Source organism: Spea bombifrons, chromosome 2 (genome assembly GCF_027358695.1).
Source record: "Spea bombifrons isolate aSpeBom1 chromosome 2, aSpeBom1.2.pri, whole genome shotgun sequence".
In the NCBI taxonomy this organism is placed as follows: Eukaryota; Metazoa; Chordata; class Amphibia; order Anura; family Pelobatidae; genus Spea; species Spea bombifrons.
Window position 1 is genome coordinate 83,373,176 of NC_071088.1, and position 21,256 is coordinate 83,394,431.

The following is a 21,256-nucleotide window of genomic DNA, read 5'->3' on the forward strand; positions in this document are numbered from 1 at the left end:
ATTTTTCTGTGTTTCTGTTTAGCTGTAATTTTCTTCTTTCTCATTGTGTGCACCCAAACACAGGACAAACAGGGCTTTCTTTAGATACCATATTTTTATCATATCATCTAATTTGCTATAAAAAATTATATAATATGGCGATTTTTTTGTTAAGAAATTACTTTTTTTTAAAAAAAAAATCTTGTACTCATCTACTATTTGTCGTGAGTTTAGAAATACTTTGCTTTTTTCTGCACGTTATGGTGCAATAAGTACCAGTAGCGTTTTGCTATTTCAAAAGCATTCCCCCCCCGAATATGGTCATTCTGTGCAATTTAACGTATCTTTGAAACTGGCCAATGCAATTTACCCCATCAAACCATATATTTTTGAAAACTAGACATCCCAGGGTATTTCAAATGCTGGTATTTTAACCCTAACCACGCACTAATTCTACCTCCAGCCTTTGTCAAACTTCATGGTAGTTAATCTTTTTTTGTTTTTTTTCTCACACACGTACTTCAGGTATGAATTTACCGCTCCTGGTATATGTCCCTGCCAAACAACACTTCAAGATGTGGGCGCAGTGATATCCCACATGCATGGGTTTGTTGGGTTATTTGGGAGGTGTGGATTTTTTTGCCATTTAGACATCTGATCAGTCTGTGCCCACGTCCCATTTGACATCGACATACATTTTTTAAAACTAGGCACCATATGGGCATTTATAATGCCAATATTTTAACGCTTTCCATGTGGGATTTTTTCTTAAGATATAGTGCTAATTGTAGGACTTAATCATAAAAAACTTTTTAGATTATATATATATATATATTTGCACTTTTTTGGTGACAGTGGTGATTTTTTTTTTTTTTACTGATAAGTGCGCTGGGCTCCATTGACCTTGCATGGTTGAATGCAGTACCTGGATAGACCCTCTGTGAACTCATTTTTCAGTTGGCGCAATCAAAAGGCGATCGGGGTAGGGGGGTTGTGTTGCTACATGCCTCTATATCGAGGCATGTCAGCAACACCGATTATGCTTAGGAAGTGATTTCCGATCGCTTCCTAAGCTGTATTATCCAGCGGCCGCCAAACCGATCATCAAAGATCGCGGCGGCCATGTTTTGTGGGGAGGGCTTTCCTCCCTGGATCTACGGTCAGCCTCACTTGTGAGGCTTCCGTGAATGCTGCAAAGCCGCCGATTGCGGCGATGCAGCTGTTTTACAGCAGCCCGTACATGTACAGGCTTTGTCGTTGTTGCATTGCACCGCAATATCAGACAGTGTGATTACAGGTGTTTATGGCAGCGTGCCCAAATATTGGATTGTGCAGTTTATACCCAGACACATGGCAACACTGGTAAAGAATATGTACAGATTCACCTTCTCCATCTGTTCTTTACAAGTAAAAACCCATTTCAGTGTAATCTTAATCTGGTTAGCAAACAAACGTATTATGTATTATCTGAATCAACAATATTTGTTTTGTTTTTTAACATACCTTATGATGCCTGCATACCTTTCTTGATAGAGCGTAATACAATGGGTTACACTGTATATAATAGAAATTCTACGGAAGCTTTCTGTTTACTGTATATTTGTAAAACAAGCAAAGGACATTGAGGATCTGTAAAGTGTTGTATGTGCATGCATGTGTGCGTACTGTGGGTGCAGACAGAGCAATCCATTTAATGTTGTACAAATTACAGCTATTTTGAGATGAGGGCTGATTGGCACCGCACAGCCTCGGAACCCTGCTGTGTTAGTTTCCTGTCAGGATTAGGATTTGCAATATTCATTATCCTGCATGGTTAAGCCTTCACCTTTCAACTATCTTCCTCCCTTAGCAGTGCCAATGACGGGTTCTGAGCAGATTTAACCTTCTCGGTGCACATCTTTTGGCACGCATCATTGCCAAATGCGCAAAGCGAATGGAGGAAGGTTGGGAGTTCATTGAGAATCCGCATCCTCCCTATTAATCTTTGTTTTGCTCTTTATAATAGTACCGAGAGTCACCTTTAACATCTTTCAAATTGCTCTCTGCTTTACATGGATTCATTATTTGGTTATCTCCAAGAATAAGTCACTAATTTACTGGTTTAGCTTGTGCTGATTAAATACTGAGCACTGAAGCCATTTTGCTTTTGTAAAAGTTAACCATTTCATTTTTCATTTCAGCCTTCTGCTAATGCTTTATGTTTAAAATTCCTACTGCCCTTCCCTTGCATTGCTTAACCCCTTAAGGACAATGGGTGGTCCCTAAACCCATTGAAAACAATGCATTTTTAGCCCGTACATGTATGGGCTTTGTCATTAAGAGGTTAAATAATTCAAATCCAACGATGATGACAAATGCAAGACATTTGATATATGGTAATTACAAGTCACATTTTATTTACTAAGATTACATGTAAAAATATCCATCTTGTTGGCACTTCCCTGGAGCTAAGTCTGTCTTTAGAGTCCATGATCAGGGGTGGCTCCACCATCTAGGTGACCTAGGGGCTGTAGGTAGGACACCCCACTGCCTGGTCCTCTCCTATATTGATAAGCAACAAGATAGGAGCACGAGAGACATAGTTCATCTAGGACACTAGAAACATTAGGCCCGGCCAGGGGTAGGCAGTAACATTCTTTGTGACAATGAATTACACAACCCTTGCCTTGGACATAGGTGTCCACATACAGACACATTTCCTATCCCTGGACCCAACCCTGCCTATGTATCAGCCACCTCAGCCCCATCCTTTGCCTTACGTATGGTACCGCTTCCCACACTTTATTAACCTCTACCACTGCTAAAAAAATTTCCCCCAAATATAATAATAGCCCCCTGTTTGTACGGGAGTGCTTCCCAGTCACATGATTGGCTCATTCATGAGCAGTAATGGTCTAACTGAATGCCAGCCACTTAATGTTATGTGATTGGGCAAGTGGACCCAAGTGGCTACCACACATTCTATATATGTAGGGACTCTAAGCTCCTGAGCCGATTGTCGGTCTTCCTTCTTATCAGTGATCAAAGTCTTGTATGTTTTACCATTGTGGTGGCTCACATAGTATGTTCATAAAGGTTGGTCAGCTTCTGTAAATATAAAATAGTCCTATGTAGATTGATCTTTGCAGTTTGTTTGTTTTTTTGCATTCGCACCATTATATCAAGTGAGGTGGTATACCTTTATTCTGTTGTACTAGATTTTAAAAGCACGTCTGCTAATTTTTTCACAAAGTAGTGAAAACAGTTAAACACCAGTTCTGTACTGCCTTCATCTTTATAAAAGAGCTTTATGTCAAACATCTCAAAGTTGATACACAGAAACAAGTTCACCAGAGGCCAGTAGGACCTGTGTGAAGAAAACAGCAGCCAGCATGGGGGCTCAGATCTGCCACATATGTATCCCCTTGGCTGGAAGACACATACGCTGCATGCACTAATGAGCACTACCCATCTCTCTGCTTAGTCCCTGTCCTGGCAACCCTTCCCCTCCCATGGATACTGCATTACAAGGGTTTTGCTTCTCAACAATAACATGATATACCAGATGCAAATGACCTTTTTTAAAGCCTTGCTCATAGCTGTAACATTTCATCAAGTACCTTTCTAATTATATGTGTCTAAAGCATGTACAATCTTTTAAAGGTTTAGTGTCAGAATGGCCACGTTTTGTGTCTGTGAATGTTTTTTTCCTAAATATTTATTATTTTTCTTATCCACTGTAGAGGTAATACAGTGATTTGTTCAGACGTCAGATCTTCCCAAACTAGACTTGGCTTTGAATGATGGAAATGTTGTTCAGCAATGACATAACACCCACAGGTTACCACAGTTTGTTTTTTCCATGTAGCTTGGCTCAAGAGCTGATTATAACTATTTTTTAATCTGGTTACAAACAGATATGATGGCTGCACTTACTCATATTTAATGCTTATGCACTATCCTATATTGTACTTAAAGTAGGAGTAGGTACAGCTACTCATTTACTTTGATATCATCAAATCAACGGTTTCAGGCCCCCAGCCATGGCATGATCAGCTATGATCTGGTATACATACATATATATATATATATATATATATATATATATATATATAACATTTTAATTAAGTATAGAGGATAGAAATTAACTAACGTGACATAATTTAGCACACAACACATGCTTAATGACTGCTGGGAGGTACGACCGCAGTAACTACCTTTTATTTTTTCCTGTGCATTGGAGTGAGTGAGGGGACGGAGGAGTCGAGTTCCACAAAATCATGTATATCATATGCTAAAAATATTTGTACATTTATCAAAATGCTTTACAACACCTTTTCAATAGACATGTTCACCATCTCCAATAAATGTGTTATATAACACAACACAATGTAATGGTGGATTTTAAAACAGACAAAAAACAACTTTACATATTATAAATTACAGATTGGAAAGAGTGGTGGTTAAGCACTGTCCTCCACAGTGTAAATGGGCCGGCTGTGGACTCCCTTTTAATGATCCATTGGGCCTCATCGCACTGATGTGCCTCATCGCCCAATAGGCCACTGACTAAGAAGCGTTAGTAATTAAAGATAGTGGAAGGGGTCTGGGTGGCAATTGTCCCTTGTATTCTCCGATTTAGTACCACATTTGCTTGAATATAAGACTAGTTTTTTTCAGAAAAATACCCCTCGTCTTATATTCAAGGTCTTCTTATAATCCGCCCTCAAATAGTGGTCTGACTATAAGATTAAGATCCAGATGCCCTGCAGCGCTGCAGGGGACCTGGATCCTCCTCTTTGGCAGCCGGTGGACATCTGCGCGATGCACGCAGACAACCTCCGCTGCAGCCCAGCACTTCCGCTGGGGCTTTTATGAAGGAGCGCTGTCGGCAGTACCGGGCAGCAGCGGAGTTTGTCTACACACATTGCACAGACATCCACCGGCTGCCCCTACTAGACACCAGGGAGTCTGTAGCAAGTCTGGGGATGCATTGGGCAGAGTGGCATATCAGGGGGGCAGAGTGGCATAACTTTTTTCCTATAGGGTAGTCTTATATTCAGGCTTTTTCTTTTTTTCCTAACATAATATTCAAATTTTGAAATTAACTGAACAGATGACAGTAACACCTACATCCCCAGTTGTGTAGATGACAAAAAAGGTGATCTGTATCTTTTAGTTTTGCTGTATTCACAGAAGCGACAAAGAAACACATACAAACAAAACAAGCAGTGAAAATGCCCCTTTCATTTCCATGCTCTTGCCTCCTGAAACTAGAAATGGGTTTTGAGGCTATATTATACAGTCAATGTTTAGCCACTCCAATGGAAAGAAGGAAGAGCAGGCGAACACTCAGAATCTCACTGCACAAGGCAAAACAGTGGGGTATCCTGCAGGCCTAAGCTTCTTCAGAGGGGCTTTCAGCTATTTTGTAGGACAGAATACAGTAATATGACAGCCAGGCGAAAATTTGGCTTAAAATAAAACAGACGTAAAACTGCAGTACATCACTGGAGTTAAAAATAGCTTCAATGAACAATGCTTATAAATCTGTTAATTAGATCAGTCCTCAAAAACTATTATTTACTTTGTAATTTGATCTTAAAGCTTTCCAGTAGAGTGATAGAATTTTTTTTTATAAAACAACCGGACCACATAGAGTTGTATTTACATAAACGGACCTTTGATTTCCTATTCTTTGAGTAACTGGGGAAAATAGCATAGTATTATGAAAACTGTTTGTTTTGCAGGGTGGAATCTATTGAATTTTGCATATAGATTTTTCTTCTGTTTTCTGTGTCTCTCTCGTTCTCCCTGGTTTTAGTTGGGGATCTCTCCACCATGTTAGATATTTGTGCAAATACAAGCAAAACAGTGGTCCAAATCTTTAAATCAGAGCAGTGCAAGAAACGATTGCTACCTTGCTCTTCTCTTCCTTTGTTTACTTACTATTGAGTAAAGTATAATTTATTGCGCTTGTGTACATTAACTCTTTGAGGACAAATGATGAGGATACTCATAATAGAAGGTTGGTGCTTAATGTCAGCTGATGAGTACACCCATTCAAAAAAGCAAGCACTGTCACAGTGGCAGACCTACAACATAGTGATGGGAAGTTCGGATAATTAAAGTGAATCGGATCATTTCGATTCGTTCACTGAAATGATCTGATTCATGATCCGAATCTTCGGATCACTCAGTGTGACTCACAGGAGTTACTGTTTTCCAGTAACTCCGTGCAGGCACACTAACGATTGGCCCCGCCCCTTTCATTATGAATCCTCCCCCCTGCCTCCAGTGATGTCAATGAAGGCAGAGAGTCGTTCAAAGATTCGGATCTTACAGGGATCCGGATCACTGTAAGATCCGGATCATTGTAAGATCCGGATCATTGTAAGATCCGGATCATTGTAAAATCCGGATCATTGTAAGATCCGGATCATTGTAAGATCCTGATCTTTGAACGACTCTCTGCCTTCATTGGGATTCTAATCATTCAGAGAATATCACCATACTGTTATAAATAATAAATTAATAATCACTGCCCCCAGGATTTACATTCCCCTTTACCTGCAACTGCACCTTAAGCTAACTTTATTAAATTAATTAAATTAACCCTCACCATTAAATTAACCCTAAACACCCCATCAACCATGTCTGCCCCTAAAATTAACCCTTAACACTCCATCAACCATGACTGCCCCTAAAATTAACCCTTAACACCCCATTAAGCATAACTGCCCCCAAATTAACCCTAAACACCCCATTAAGCATAACTGCCCACAAATTAACACTAAAGACCCCATTAAGCATAACTGCCCCTAAATTAACACTAAAGACCCCATTAAGCATAACTGCCCCTAAATTAACCCTAAACACCCCGTTAAGCATAACTGCCCCCAAATTAACCCTAAACACCCCATTAAGCATAACTGCCCCAAATTAACACTAAAGACCCCATTAAGCATAACTGCCCCAAAATTAACCCTAAACACCCCATTAAGCATAACTGCCCCCAAATTAACCCTAAACACCTCATTAAGCATAAATGCCCCTAAATTAACACTAAAGACCCCATTAAGCATAACTGCCCCTAAATTATCCCTAAACACCCCATTAAGCATAACTGCCCCTAAATTAACACTAAAGACCCCATCAACCATACCAATTTATATGGTAATTTATCTGGAGTACATGCAATTAATTTAGGGGCAGTTATGGTTAATGGAATATTTAGGGTTAATTTCAGGGGCCGTTATGGTTAATGGGGTCTTTAGGGTTAATTTCAGGGGCCGTTATGGTTAATGGGATCTTTACGGTTAATTTCAGGGGCAGTTATGGTTGATGGGGTATAAGGGTTAATTTTATGCTGATGACTGAAGGTTAATTTAATTAATTTAATAAAGTTAACTGTAGGTGCAGTTATAGGTAAAGGGGGGCAAACTCAGGGGAATCTAAATCCTGGGGGCAGTGTGAACATTATTAATGTATTTATTTATAAAAGTATGGTATCAGTAATATTCTCTGAATGATTCGAATCTCTGTAAGATCCGGATCCTTGTAAGATCCGGATCTCTGTAAGATTCGAATCATTTGAATCATTTGAATCTTCGGATCTTTCGACTCTTCGGATCATTCGACTCTTTGAACGACTCTCTGACTCTATGAGTCATCGTTCCTCTGTGAATTAATGAGCTGTAACCTGACCCCAGAGTCTGTGTCTGAGTGCTCTGCAGATGACTCACAGCTCTAGGATCAGGTTACAGCTGCATGATTCACAGACTGAACCGCTACAAATGAATCGTTCAGTCTACTGAACCGATTCATCCGGATCACTAAAAAGAACCGGATCAAATGAACGATTCCAGTCCTTGAATGCAAATGATGGATGAAAATCCCAGACAGATGAAGTGTTTCCAAAATCAAGAAGTTAATATGTTTTGAGTTTTTATCAACCATTTGCATTAGCTGTATAGTTTGTTTTTTTCCAAACTAAATTATATATATATAATATACAGCCTGTGGTTTCAACAGTCTTTATTTCCATGGGACAAAAAAACAATAGTTTTCCTTGGCTGAGAAAAGTAAAATGACTGTGGGAGAAAGTAATTGCCCTTAAAGGGTAAATAAAATCTGTTTCTTATAGGTTAAGGCCTGTTTTTATTAAGATCCCCTTCTCCGAGGCTTATGTCCATGAAGGGATGAGCATTACCGTAATGACAACGATTTGTAAAAACATAATTTTTTTCATATTCTTACAAAAATGTTTTTTAAGCCCAAGCTTTGTAGTGTAGGTTCACTTAAAATATGTAATAGCGCAGGCATCATGCAACACCATACCACATTACATACTTTTGTCTGGCAGCGCTGCATAATGTCCACAAATCAGTAAACATTTTCTGAATGGTTCTTTAGTAACATGTTTTCACTCCCTTCACCCTCCAAAAATGCTGCGGCTTGTTCCACGCTAAACCACAGTGAGCAAGTCCTACACTTAATTATAATTACATAGTTTAATGAGCTGAGGCCTCCTGCTTCCTCTCTCTGAATACAGTGTGAAACTCTCTTCCTCTCGCTCCATTCACTTCAATGAAATCTTCCAGTGCAAGGGACAGACGGCTTCATTGCATATTAAACAGGCATCTCTCTTTTTGACAGAAAAAGGGGGAAAAAAACAAAACAGTGAGATTGCAAAAAATAAAAAAGGCTTTGGAATTACTTTCCTAGATACCCACAGAATCTGAGAATGGAAATACAGGTGTCACTTTCAAGTCTGCTTTATGTTTTACCCCGAAGCCCCCCCCCAATTGTTTTCATACAATATTTCTGTTCATTGGTGCTTTTCTGTTACGATTGTCTTTAGGGAGGTACCTTGTTGCAGGTAGGCCATTAGCAAAAGCAAGAAACAAATGAATTAAATAATTTTTTTTTCATACAGCTCCCCTCAAATGACATTTAAAAAAATGAATACATTAAGTAAAAGGCTATGAAACTACTTCATACTACCTGACACATCATAGCAGGCAGTGTGTTTAAGAACTGTTAAGTCTGTGAGTAGCATTACATTTATTAATGACAATTTTTGGCTAGGCCTTTCTAATTACAAAAATGTTTTTTGTTTTTTTTTTACATTGGACAAATGATCACCAAGAAGATTATCATGTCAAGATACAGTGGTGTCACTAGTTCTACTAAATGTATCTACAGGAATTCTCCCTGATGGGATTTTAAGCTCCTCAACGCTTCTTATTTTTTGAAGCCTAAAGATTACCTTCTAGACGTGAACTGTCATTACTGTGTAAATATCCTGATACCACTGAACAACAGTATCCTTGAAAGGCAATTCTTGCTAGTCCTACCTCAGAGCCTTCTCAGTTTTACATGTGAAAATTCAGAACAGTTCTCTCCTCTTGACATATTGTTTTTTTTCCTTATTTTTAACAAATAAGCTTGTATAAGCCTTCCATGCTCTGGGCTTTTCCTAAAAGACTTATGCCTTCAGCCCTCAGAGCCCTTACTGTGGTAACAAAATACGGTACTTGTGGTGCTCAGTTGCAAAGGGGTTGAGAAACACAGCTCCAGGGGACACAGAGAGGAGCAAATGACATCATGGGGGCAATGTGGTCTCCTAAACTTATTTATTTTAGTGAACTGTCCTTACAGTTTATAAATCAGTTAGTGAGGCTGCTGGTTGCAATGAATAATATAGTGTTCTATATATACCTGGAAAAATATGACTAATCTTTACCAACTAGCAGGAAAAATTCTAAATAATGTATATGTTATGTTAGGTATGTGGAAAATCACACCTTTTCTGTCCATATCCTGTTTTTTTTTCTATCTCTTTATCTTTACTATATAGTATATTTACATTTTCTGTGATTCTATCTCCTGAAGAAAATATGTACATTCCTACAGTTTATATTTCTCCATTCATGAAGTGAGAAATGGTTAAAATCAAAGGAAAAGAGTTGAAGACCTCCCCACACGATCAATGATATGCACCCTCCTGTGCGCCTAGGCGGTGAATATACCAGCTACTGAGCAACTAACCAATCATAGTGCAGCACAAAGGAGAAAAATGCAGCTTTCTGTCTCACCCCACAGCCACTCGGGTGCCAGAGTAGATTTCCTTCCTAACTGCCAAATGCTGCTCTTTAGGAATAGTGAAGCAGCTATTGATTTCTTTATATGCTGGGAGGTGAGTGGGAGAGGAAAAGCTTCTGTTTAGTATTTCAAATAGTTTTGTGCTTTTTTGTCTTTGATGGGCTTTGCTTACTCAGAACTACACATAGAGAATAAAGTACAGGAGATGTGTGTGTGTGCCAGGCTTTGGAACCCTGTTTCATGTCTCACAGAACCTTAATCAAAACCGTGTACAAAGCTAAGGTGACATTTACTCTATTGTCTGTATAAATTCACAGAAATCACAGTGAAATGTGCCACACACAAAAGTGTTTTTTCAACAAAGGGTAAACAAGAAAAAACTGAGAAAATATGATCTATGTATAATGCACATTAAATTATACACTATGTGTCACCACCTAGACAAGGGAGTCAAGGAGCAGCTCAAATGACAGGGACTCTGTACCCCATGATGAATGACATTTGTCAAGGTACAGACAGGCTAAGAGAAACACATTGTAGGCTGGATATACAGAATAAAGTATGTATTGGAATGTGGAAGCTGGACTGGTGAATACAACTCCAACAGCATATAGGCATCAGATAAGCACCTTAACACCTTCAGATAGACACCTTGGCAGGATAGGGACACGGATTTCAAACAGGATCCATGGTTTGGAAAGTCTATAGACAGGACGCCATACTGGCAGGGGGCTGCTCTCTTTGACCAAACAGCCCACGGCCCGGAAGCTGTGGCTGGATAGCCCTTTGCCAGGGCACACGGCAGGAAGCCGTAAGGCACACAGCGACATGGTAGAGCAAGCCGGGTGGGTACCAGAAGATCACAAACAGCAAAGTCCAAAGAGCAAAGTTGGAACAAGCCAGGTCACAACGGATCCACACCAGGGTCCACAGTTTGGAAAGTCTATAGACAGGAAGCTGTGGCCATACTGGCGGGGGCCTACTCCCAGGAAGCTGTAGCTGGATTGGCCTATGGCAGGAAGCCATCTGGCAGGGTACACGGGAGGAAGCCCTATAGCAGGGCACAAGAAGACATAGTGGAGCAAGCAGGTCGGTACCAGAAGATCACAAACAGCAGGCCAAATCAGAAAGCAAAGAGCAAGCCAGGTCACAACAGGTTGGATACAAACTGAACACAGGAACCAAACACCGCATAATCGCAGAGCTGCATACACCACAATCCAAAGGTATGGACTAGAAAACACAGCAAATTTTTAAAGGCAGGGCAACATACAGGTAATCAGGTTCTAGACTCGGAAGGTTCGTCTCTAGAGGTTACAAGAGATAACATCTGATATAAAACAGAGTGGAATCATGAAACTTTATGACCAAAAGTATGTGGAGACCTGACCATAAGGTCAGGGCTCTGTAGAAGCCACTTTAGTTCTTCCACACCAAACTCATCAAACTATGTCCTTATGAATCTTGCTTTGCAATTTTTTATGTGCTATGTGTTTCAGCACACAGTGGCCCTGATCTGTGAGTGTACACGGTCTACTTCTTCATGGCAGGGCTGTTCTTACTCCTAGACTCTTCTGCTTCACACTAATAGCAATAATAGTTGACTGCGGCAGTTCTAGCAGGGCAGAAACTTCACAAACTGACTTGTGGCAAAGGTGGCATCCTATGACAGTGCCATGTTTAAAGTCACTGAGCTCTTCAGTATGACCCATTTTACTGCCAATTTTTGTCTATAGAGAGCTTGATTTTATACACCTGTTAGAAATGGGTGTGGCTGGAGCACCTAAAAACTGGCTTGGCTGTACATACAGCACTTTCTACATAACAAGCATTAAACAACATTAGCCAAGTATACCATTTGCTCTAGTTCTACTCTCATCAATGTGTTACTAATATTGCATGTCTGGATTCCACACGGCTGCTTGGCAACCTGTGACTTGGGGAGTGCTGGAAACTGCACAGAATGTCTGACATTGTCTTTTTGACTCTAGTTCCTCCCAAGTGATCATGTTACAATGTAGTTTTCATGGAGTAATATCACAGAGGTGTTTATGATGAATATACATGTAGCACAAAATAAAATTCCAGCTGAGAAATTGTAGACTCCTTGTACTGTTGTAGGACAAAAAATGATGGAACCTCAGAATACACTGAATAAACACATGGAGGCAAACATCCTTTTAACACTCTTAGTTTAAGGCTTAAACATAATGATTACATTTTAATGAAATGTGTCAGACTCATATATCATTATTTTTAGCTTCATTATTTTGTTTAGCAGTTACCTAAATTCTGCAATGTCTGGACAGGGTACGTAAAGCATTGTGTGCATCTATTACTCCATTTTACTATTAGTTAAATCATTCTTACAAATACTTTTGTCACCGAAGACTTTTTTTCCTCTAATGGGCATAGTTCTGGTGTTCTTCGCGGGGGAGCTTGGAAAAACAGGCAGGCTCTTTATTTAAGGCCAGTTAAATGATCTCTCCAACAGGCCCTGCTTCTCAAGTGGTATGCGGTCCAGTTCACCTCCGAAGAGAACTGGTAGGGCTGCAGACACCACAGATTGTGGTGGCAGTAGCCACCAAGTTGGTCCCACCTGGACTGACTGGACCCAAGGCAACTTTTTCCCTGTGTTAAAGACAGTCCAGCCCATCATAAGTGATAGAGTCTAATACAGTAAGGGGATTTAAAAATGCATTATCCTGAAACTAACACCTATCTTCCCAACACTCTCAGCCATCATAATCAAGTCATCTGAACGCTCAACAACTTCAACAGATAATTCAGACCCAGTCGACTCATCCCCATCCAAGCAGTCCTCTCCTATTGTTTTGCTTCCCCCTCAACCACCGACTAGATTGTAATGTCGCAAGAGCAGAGACCTCTTCTCCTTGTGTACCAGTTTGTTATTGTATGTGACTTTACATCATCCAACTGATTGTAACATCGCTACGGACTACATGTCAAATTCTCTGTTTCTATGATCAGTTGAAACAGAACTTTGGCATATGATGTGACCTAGCAGCATGTGGGGAGATCATCTGCTTACCCATAACCACAACTCCTTGCAAAAGCAGGTCAGTGAGCAATTTGGCAGGATAGTGCCTGAAAATGTTGACTGTTCTACAGAAAACTGGACACTTGGGAGTTATTCTTAAGTGTAAGTGTTTTCTGAATGAAACATTTTTGAAGGCCAAACTAATTGTGGAGCTTGTCCTTCATAAGAATAAAAAAATAAATAAATAGAAAGTTGTCGCAACTTTTTATAGGGTTTGTAGTTTCCACATAATAAATGAAGGTCCTGGAAGTTTTCTTGCTGACACCATACTGGCGAGCAATGCATCAAGAACGCAGAGCTTCTTTGATGATGCATGGCGCTAATACATCACAGAAGCAACAGAGCCTTCATGATGCATTGGTGGAAGGTGACCTGGTCTTACAGCAAACGGCTTCAATAACATCAGTTTCCTACTGGTCCTGCTTTCTTCCTCTCAGAATTATTTAATTTGTTTAACCTGTTTGACATAAGCTGATTGTAAGACTAAATTTAAATTCAAGTTAATTTGACTATATATTCCTTTATAATTTTAATGTGATATTAAAGTTTCTATTTAATAAATTTAAATTTAAAACATTTTTAATGGTGAAAATACAACACGGATAAATATATTACATAGTGATTTCTATAGAATTTTAACTATGCTTCATGCAGACTAGGAATATATTCACATCCTTGGGGTGCCCGAATCAGGGGGAGCGGATATGCTGATTGGATCCGGGCTCCACACTCGCGCCGCTCCCAGTCGTGGGACCCAACAGGGTCATGTAACGTACGTTATGTGACCCTGCAGAAGAAGTGCGGAAGCTTGAACAGAGAGTGTAATAAGATGAAGGTCATGCAGGAGGGAAGAGGAAGAGGAAGGGGAAGCAGAGATGATATAGTGAGACAGCACCCTGCTCGTGTCCCGCTGTCCTCCAATGACTACTACAGAGGGACCCGCTCAAGAGAACTACAAGTCTTCAGAGGTAGAGGGGACCAGCGCCAAACCCACTACCTCGCAGATCACAGTCCTCATGCGCCTCTAGTTGGGAACACAGTTTCACGTGACCGCATCTGCTCATGCGTGCACAAGTGACACACATATATGACCTGAAGCGACCCCAATAACCTTCATTCTTTTAGTACCCTTGGTTTGTGTAGACTACGTTTTCGCTCCTGCTTGAGTTTAATGTGATTTAACCCGTTGTGGCCCAGCTTGTTCTGACTTTGCTCCTGGATTCTGGTTTGGCTCTTTTTCTACCCACTGTAACCCTGCTTGTTCTGAATTAGCTCCTGGATTCTGATTTGGAGTTGGCATTGTCCTTCTGGTTCTGACCAGGCTTCCCTGACCACGTCTCGTCCTCCATGTTTTTGAGATGTCCTGTCTTCAGCCTATGCCGGTTTATATTTTTCTGTGACCTGGTCTACTCAGCTTTACAGGATCCTCTCCTACAGTATCGTTACAATAAGCCAATAGGAAGACTTGACCTTAATAACTGTAATGATGAGTTTTCTGGTTTTAATTTTTTACTTGAAGCAGCCATTTTATCCCAGGGCTCTTTCATTCAATTGTGAGTTTGATGATGAGTTAATGTGAAAGCTTGGAACATTTTAGGAATGTATTTATTTTTATTACATATTTTGTTATCAAAAGTGATTCTGTTGCAATGTTTGCAAAGGGGATTTATCAACAACATCAATGGGCAGTATAACTGCATCAGTTGCTAAATCTTCCACATCAATAACTTATTATACATAGCCTCTTTGTTTAATAAAGGGAAAACCCCAGCGAGTTTCTTATACAAGAAGGACTGCAATTGTTTCTGTATAATGCACATACAGTATAAAGGGACAATTATCGGCCTTTTGGCTAAGATCAAGTGAGTACCTGTGAGAGAGGGAAAGCTTGTTTTCTGGCCGTAAGGCTGGGGATGGTGTCAGAGAGCCTGAGGTGTTATAGTGTCCCCTAACATGGATCCACTGGGGCACTCGGCACTGTGATGAGTGTGTGGGGGCACACTTGTTTTTGCACATGACTTTGCACTAAGTGATTCAATGAATGTCCATCTCCCAGATACAGTAGCACAGAGAGGGTAGATATTGATACTATTTATCCAGAGGTGGTGTTATGGCTGGATTATCCACTAAAGTATTTCGCACCTGCCTAATGTGCCTTATAAATATTCTGACTCTGGACGGTTACCATCTTTTTATTTTAGATTACAGTGTGTTTAATGATAGGAGACAGTTGGGCTAATAGAGCAACTTATGTCACAAGTCATCATAGACCTCAAAAAATGATTCTGCTGTAGGAACCTTACTAAAAGATCTACAAGAAAGGCAATTATTCTTGGCAATTTCAATCCACAAAATGTACCACATAAAAGTCATGAGATGAGTGTAGAAACTGTGGTGAGAACTTTAATGGCACCAATATGATAAGCATAACCAGGGCCGGCCCTATAATGGGGCAGACTGGGGCAATTGCCCCAGGCGGCACTTTAGAAGGGGCGGCACTTTGCCGCCCCAAGCGCTTTTTTTTGTTTGTTTTTTTTTAAGCGGAGGAGAGAGAGAGGCACCGAGTGGTTTTCGCTTACCCGCTCGGCGCCCCTCTCTCTCTCTCCTCTGCGGCGAGTCTCCCTGTTCGGTCCCGGTGCCGGCTTGTAATGCAGAGCGCCGGAAGTGACGTCAATTTCCGTCGCTCAGCATTACAAGCCGGCACCGTGGCAGAGCAGGGAGACTCGCCGCAGGACTGTTTAAAGGTAAGTACCGGGGGGAGGTCGTAGATTATGGCGTCGGCGAAGTTTAAAATGCCGCCCCCCCCGGCGTCGGCGGGGGGGGGGGCGGATTAGTTTTAAACTTCGCCCCAGGCGGCGTTAAGTCTTCGGCCGGCCCTGAGCATAACAAAAGAAAATAACCTAAACCAACCATTATGACTGTTGAGTGTGAAGGGGATTTCCTTGGAGGTCCATGCACTGCATGATATACAGTATGTTGTTCCTATAATAATTTAAACTGGCAAACACATTATGAAGGTAATATGCAGACACACTTTTACAATCTAAGTACTGTGTAGTAAACATATTTTTGTATTACATTTTATATGAACATAGTGAGGCATCTCTTTATTACTACAACACAAACATCGAATCAAAAACAAATGCGAGACACAAAGCTTAAATTATTTGGCTACCTAAAATGTTGATCTGACACCTGTTTCTCCCCTCCTCTTTCATTATCTTGGCAGATTAGTTGCTTAAAATTGTAGCTGTAGTGTACGAACATTTGCAATAAGGAGAAAATGAAGCACCGCTGAGGTACCATCTTATCTGTGACCCGAACCAATGTGTTTTGTTTCGTTTTTAATGCCAAGGATTTTAAGTGCTCTTACTTAGACATGCTTCAGTTCCTCTCAGTGAAAGCGAGATAAAATAATTGAGCTTATATCCTTGATATACTGTTTTTGCCGTGAATATGAAATCAAAGATCTGTCCACTGAAAGACTTGCTGAAGTGATACAGCCTGGATAAGTTATGGAAGTCAACCAATAGGATTACCCGGTGAGGTAATAGTCACTACCTATTTTAACATGCAAAGGGTGTTCAAGGATTTTTAACTTATCATTTACTTAGATTTCAGCATTTAAGTTAAATAGGAATATGTGAATATGTGATTTTAACCATTTTTAACAATTTGATTTTGTAAAACCACATCCATATTATAGGACTTTGTGAGTACCCTAGTATGCATTCCTTAAAATGTATAAATAATAATAATAGTATTTACCTTAGGTCGAAGCTGCAGTTCTCTGCTTCCTCCATGGTATAACAACTCTGAAGCCGCCAATCAGTGGCAAGAAACACCACATATATTTAAAAGGACCTCCCGGCTATTAAATGCATGACAGTTAATATGATGAAGTGTCCCTTTAACTACCCAGAATACATTTTCCACGAATGTAGTCATTCTAAACAATAAGCACATGTGTGCCACTAAGCAAAATAATATTTTATCCAACAGACACTGTAGAGGAAGTAGATAGGAAATAGATTTAATGTGTGTATTATTCACTTGCTTTAATTCATAGCAAATATTGATTTTGGATCACACGTTGATGGAAATATATGCTATATAAGCACAGTGCTAATGGTGTAAATCACCCTTTGAAAGATAGACACTGCATTACACTCCTTGGCCAGAAATCCACAACTCAAGTACACCACAATAGCCGAGGAGCAGAGTAACGTTTAAACAATGGTGCTCACTTATCTAACTCTCACAGCTGCTGTTACTGATGAATGGTGTTTTGTGTTTGCACTTCTTTTTTTGCAGCTGAATGTTTTTGATAAATAATTCCTTAGATCTCATTTTTACCATTTAACAAGACTTTTACGACTTGATTACTTCTAGAAACGTTGCTATTCAATAGCATAACAAATCTAGCAAAGGTACCCGTGACAGGACCCTAGTTGTATTACTGTTTACCTTGTTGAAAGCTATCTATGCAATAACCCACAGTTTGGTTACACAACATGCATAAAAGGGGTGTACCAGCCAATGTCCACCTGTCTCATTTATGGGGGATGTGAGAAACACTGGGGGTCAAACTGTTATCTGCCTCCACCGTTACAGTCAGGGCATTCTGAGGCAGGTGGGTGCGAAATTAATGGATCTGAAACAAAAAGGTAGCAACAAAATCAACCACAACCTCCAGTGACTTGTCTTAGTAGAGCCACATAAGTTTTGAAGGTCAATTGGCAATTTGAAAGGTGCAATTCACCTACTCTGCTGAACTTAACATGTTTAAAATTAAATACAGCATTAGACAAATCATTATTCTTCAATGTGAAAACCCACCACAAAAATAATTCTTTAATCATGTAATATTCTGCTTCATTCATAGCGCTTAATTAAGTACAAGTTGTTGCCAGAAAAACTAATGAAGCTCTTGAAAAAGTTATTTTGTATTTTTTTTTAATTAAATCTTAAGAGGAAATGTTTTTTTGGGTTAGCATACCAGAGAATTTGACATGCTGAAGTCAGGAATTGTGTTATTGGTACCTACTATGTTAATCCAGATATTAGAAATAATTCTAAAACAGACTTGATGCATAATGTACCATTGCTGAAATTATCATGTATGCTGTTGAAAAAAAAAGTAACACATGTTTGCTTAGATACTCTATAACTTACAAGTTTATCATGTAACTTAACTACTGATACAAAATGAAGCCTCAAGCCTTACAAAGTTAAGCAGTGGAAACTGGTGGTTGTCTCATTATGGGGAAAATACTGCAAGTGTACATTTTACATGTGATCAAACAAAAAGAACGCAGGTCTACACATGTGCTCTTAAAAGGCACAGCCATTAGTCACCTGAAATCTTTTCATGGAAACTGACAGTTCATATGTATTAAATGGAATTATGTTACAAAATATAAGGTAAAACTATTATTTTAAAATTAAGAAAAATGGAAAAACTGGATAAGAAAATGGAATGCAGTCATGATGCATAACAAGAGCCACTAGTTACAAACGTCGAAACTAAATATCAAAAAGGTTAATGTTCTGCAGATATGAATATATAAAATATATTACTATAAAACCTTGGAAATAATATGACCTAATGTATGATGCTAGTGCTAGACTTGGTACTTACATTGCAGGGAAAAAAAATCACATACATCCATATAAGCCATTTTGTAAACTAGCACCTACAGTATACACCCAGCATTGCTGGCTTTCTGCTGTCCCATCTGATCTAACAGCTTCCGACACGAATACCGGAAAACTGTTACATTTTTAAACACCGAATGCGCGACGTCACCATGAAGGTCATCGGAGGACACCCGGAAGGTCATCGGAGGTCATCCGATCATTCCGATGAGGCACAGACAAGTTTGTGGGGACTTGCATAGAGATCACGGTGTGATCGGTGCAGGGGGATTGCAGGGAGGAGAGTGAGAAACCATGTCTCTCACCTTCCTCACATGCTAAAACAAAAAAACAAACAAAAAAAATGATTAGTGATTTAAAAATAGATAAATAAATGACTAAAACAATACAATAAATAATAAGAGGACCTCTAACCATTTTAATACAATAAATAATAAGATGACCTGTAACCATTTAAAAAAAAAATTGCCCTAACACAACATTTAAATAGTATAACCGTCCTACCCCCGTTCACAACCCCCAAACCCGTTAAGCCATAAGCAAAAAAAATATATGAATAATGCACACCTTATAGTATGTTCCCTATAAGTGCTGGGAAAGTATGGAAAATCTATATAAATTATGTATTTCTGAAATCAGGACACCTGAACTGATAAACTTCAGAGGGAAATTTTATTAAAAAATTATGGGGTTTCTCAACCTGTAGTTTACATGGGTACACGATTCACAGGAAAAGAGAATAATCGCTGAACCGACATACTGCAAAATGGCAAAATTGCTCCGGGACTTGAGGTATCAAAAACCCCTGGGATTGAAGGGGTTAAAGAGCTGACTACACCCATGGAAATTACACTTTGAAATATTTTATTCCTATACATTTAATCAATGCCTAGGATTATATACAGCTAGAAAATATTAGTTTCATATGTGATATGTTGGAATATCCCATTCATACTTGTTCAACAAATTATAATTTACTAAAACTGTAGAATGTAAGGATGACCTTTCGTAATCTATTGATAGGTACTCCTCCCCACTCAAAATGTTTGTAGACCGCTTTACATAAACTACCCGTATTTGCTCGATTATAAGACGAGGTTTTTTTCCAGAGCAAATGCAGTGGGACCTGGATCCTCCTGTCTCCCCCCCCCCAACTTAATGGTACTTCTAAGTCCCCGTGCTTAGTCCGGGCTGCGTGTAGAGCTCTACGTGATTCGTGTACACAACGTCTGCTGCATCCGGGAGGAGGTGCAGTTAGTGGCGGGGGTTGTCTGCGTCCATCGTGCAGACCTTCCCCGGCTGTCAGAGATCAGAGTTCCCCGTGATCTCTGACAGTTGTGGAAGGTCTGCGCGATGGACGCAGACAACCCCCGCCACTAACCGCACCTCCTGCCGGATGCAGCGGAATTTGTGTACGCGAATCGCGCAGAGCTCTACACGCTGCCCGGACTACGCACCGGGGACTCAGAAGCTCCGGTAAGTTTGGAGGAGGGAGGGGGAGGGAGTGTTAAATGGGGGGCATAAGGCATCCAGAAATGCCTTGTAACCCTCTATATGCCACTCTGCCTCCTGAAATGCCTTGTACCTCCCTATATGCCACTCTGCCCCATAATACTAAATGCAAGAGTGGCATATAGGGTATAAGGCAATTCTGGAGGCAGAGTGGCATATAGGGGGTCAAAAGGCATATCATGGGGCACAGTGGCATATAGGGGGTATAAGGCATTTCTGGGGCAGAGTGGCAAGCCAGGGGGCAGATGTGCAGAACTGGGGAGGCAGGTTGAAAAAAAAGGAAATAAAAACAAAAAAATTTTCTCAATCATAGCTTTTATTAAAAAAAAAATGTTCACATAGTTTACATGAATTAACATTTACTGGTAAAACGTTTTTCCTATAGGGTCCTCTTATATTCAGGCTTTTTCTTTTTTTCATAAATTAATATTCAGATTTTGGGGGGTCATCTTATAATTAGGGCCGTCCTATAATCGAGCAAATACGGTAGTTTTTTTTATAATGTAAACGTAAGAAGCATAGAAGATCTAATTACTAAAAATATAGAAATATAAGTACATATACCGTCACAGAAGTTACAAGAAAACCTAAAGAAAGACCATAACCTACCCATGAGTTATGTGTTAATGAATGAGATCAAATGGTTCTACAACACAAGCAAAGATATTCAGGCTAATTAATGAGTAATTTTTCAGAAGCTTCAAATTCCCAACAGCAATGACCAGGTTATCTGAATTACGGGTTTCCCAAACAGCTGATTACAAAAACTGCTCAAACTTGTTCAGGAAAACTATTTTACAGTGGTCAAAACAATAGACCAAACTCCTGAAATTTAAATTCATATTGAGCCTCTTTGGAAGTATGTATTTAAATAACATGTTTCGTAGATTATGACACTTTCCATATTTTTTGTTTTGTTTTTGAGGATGCATACCACCAAAACCAAAATCAACTCCCCAA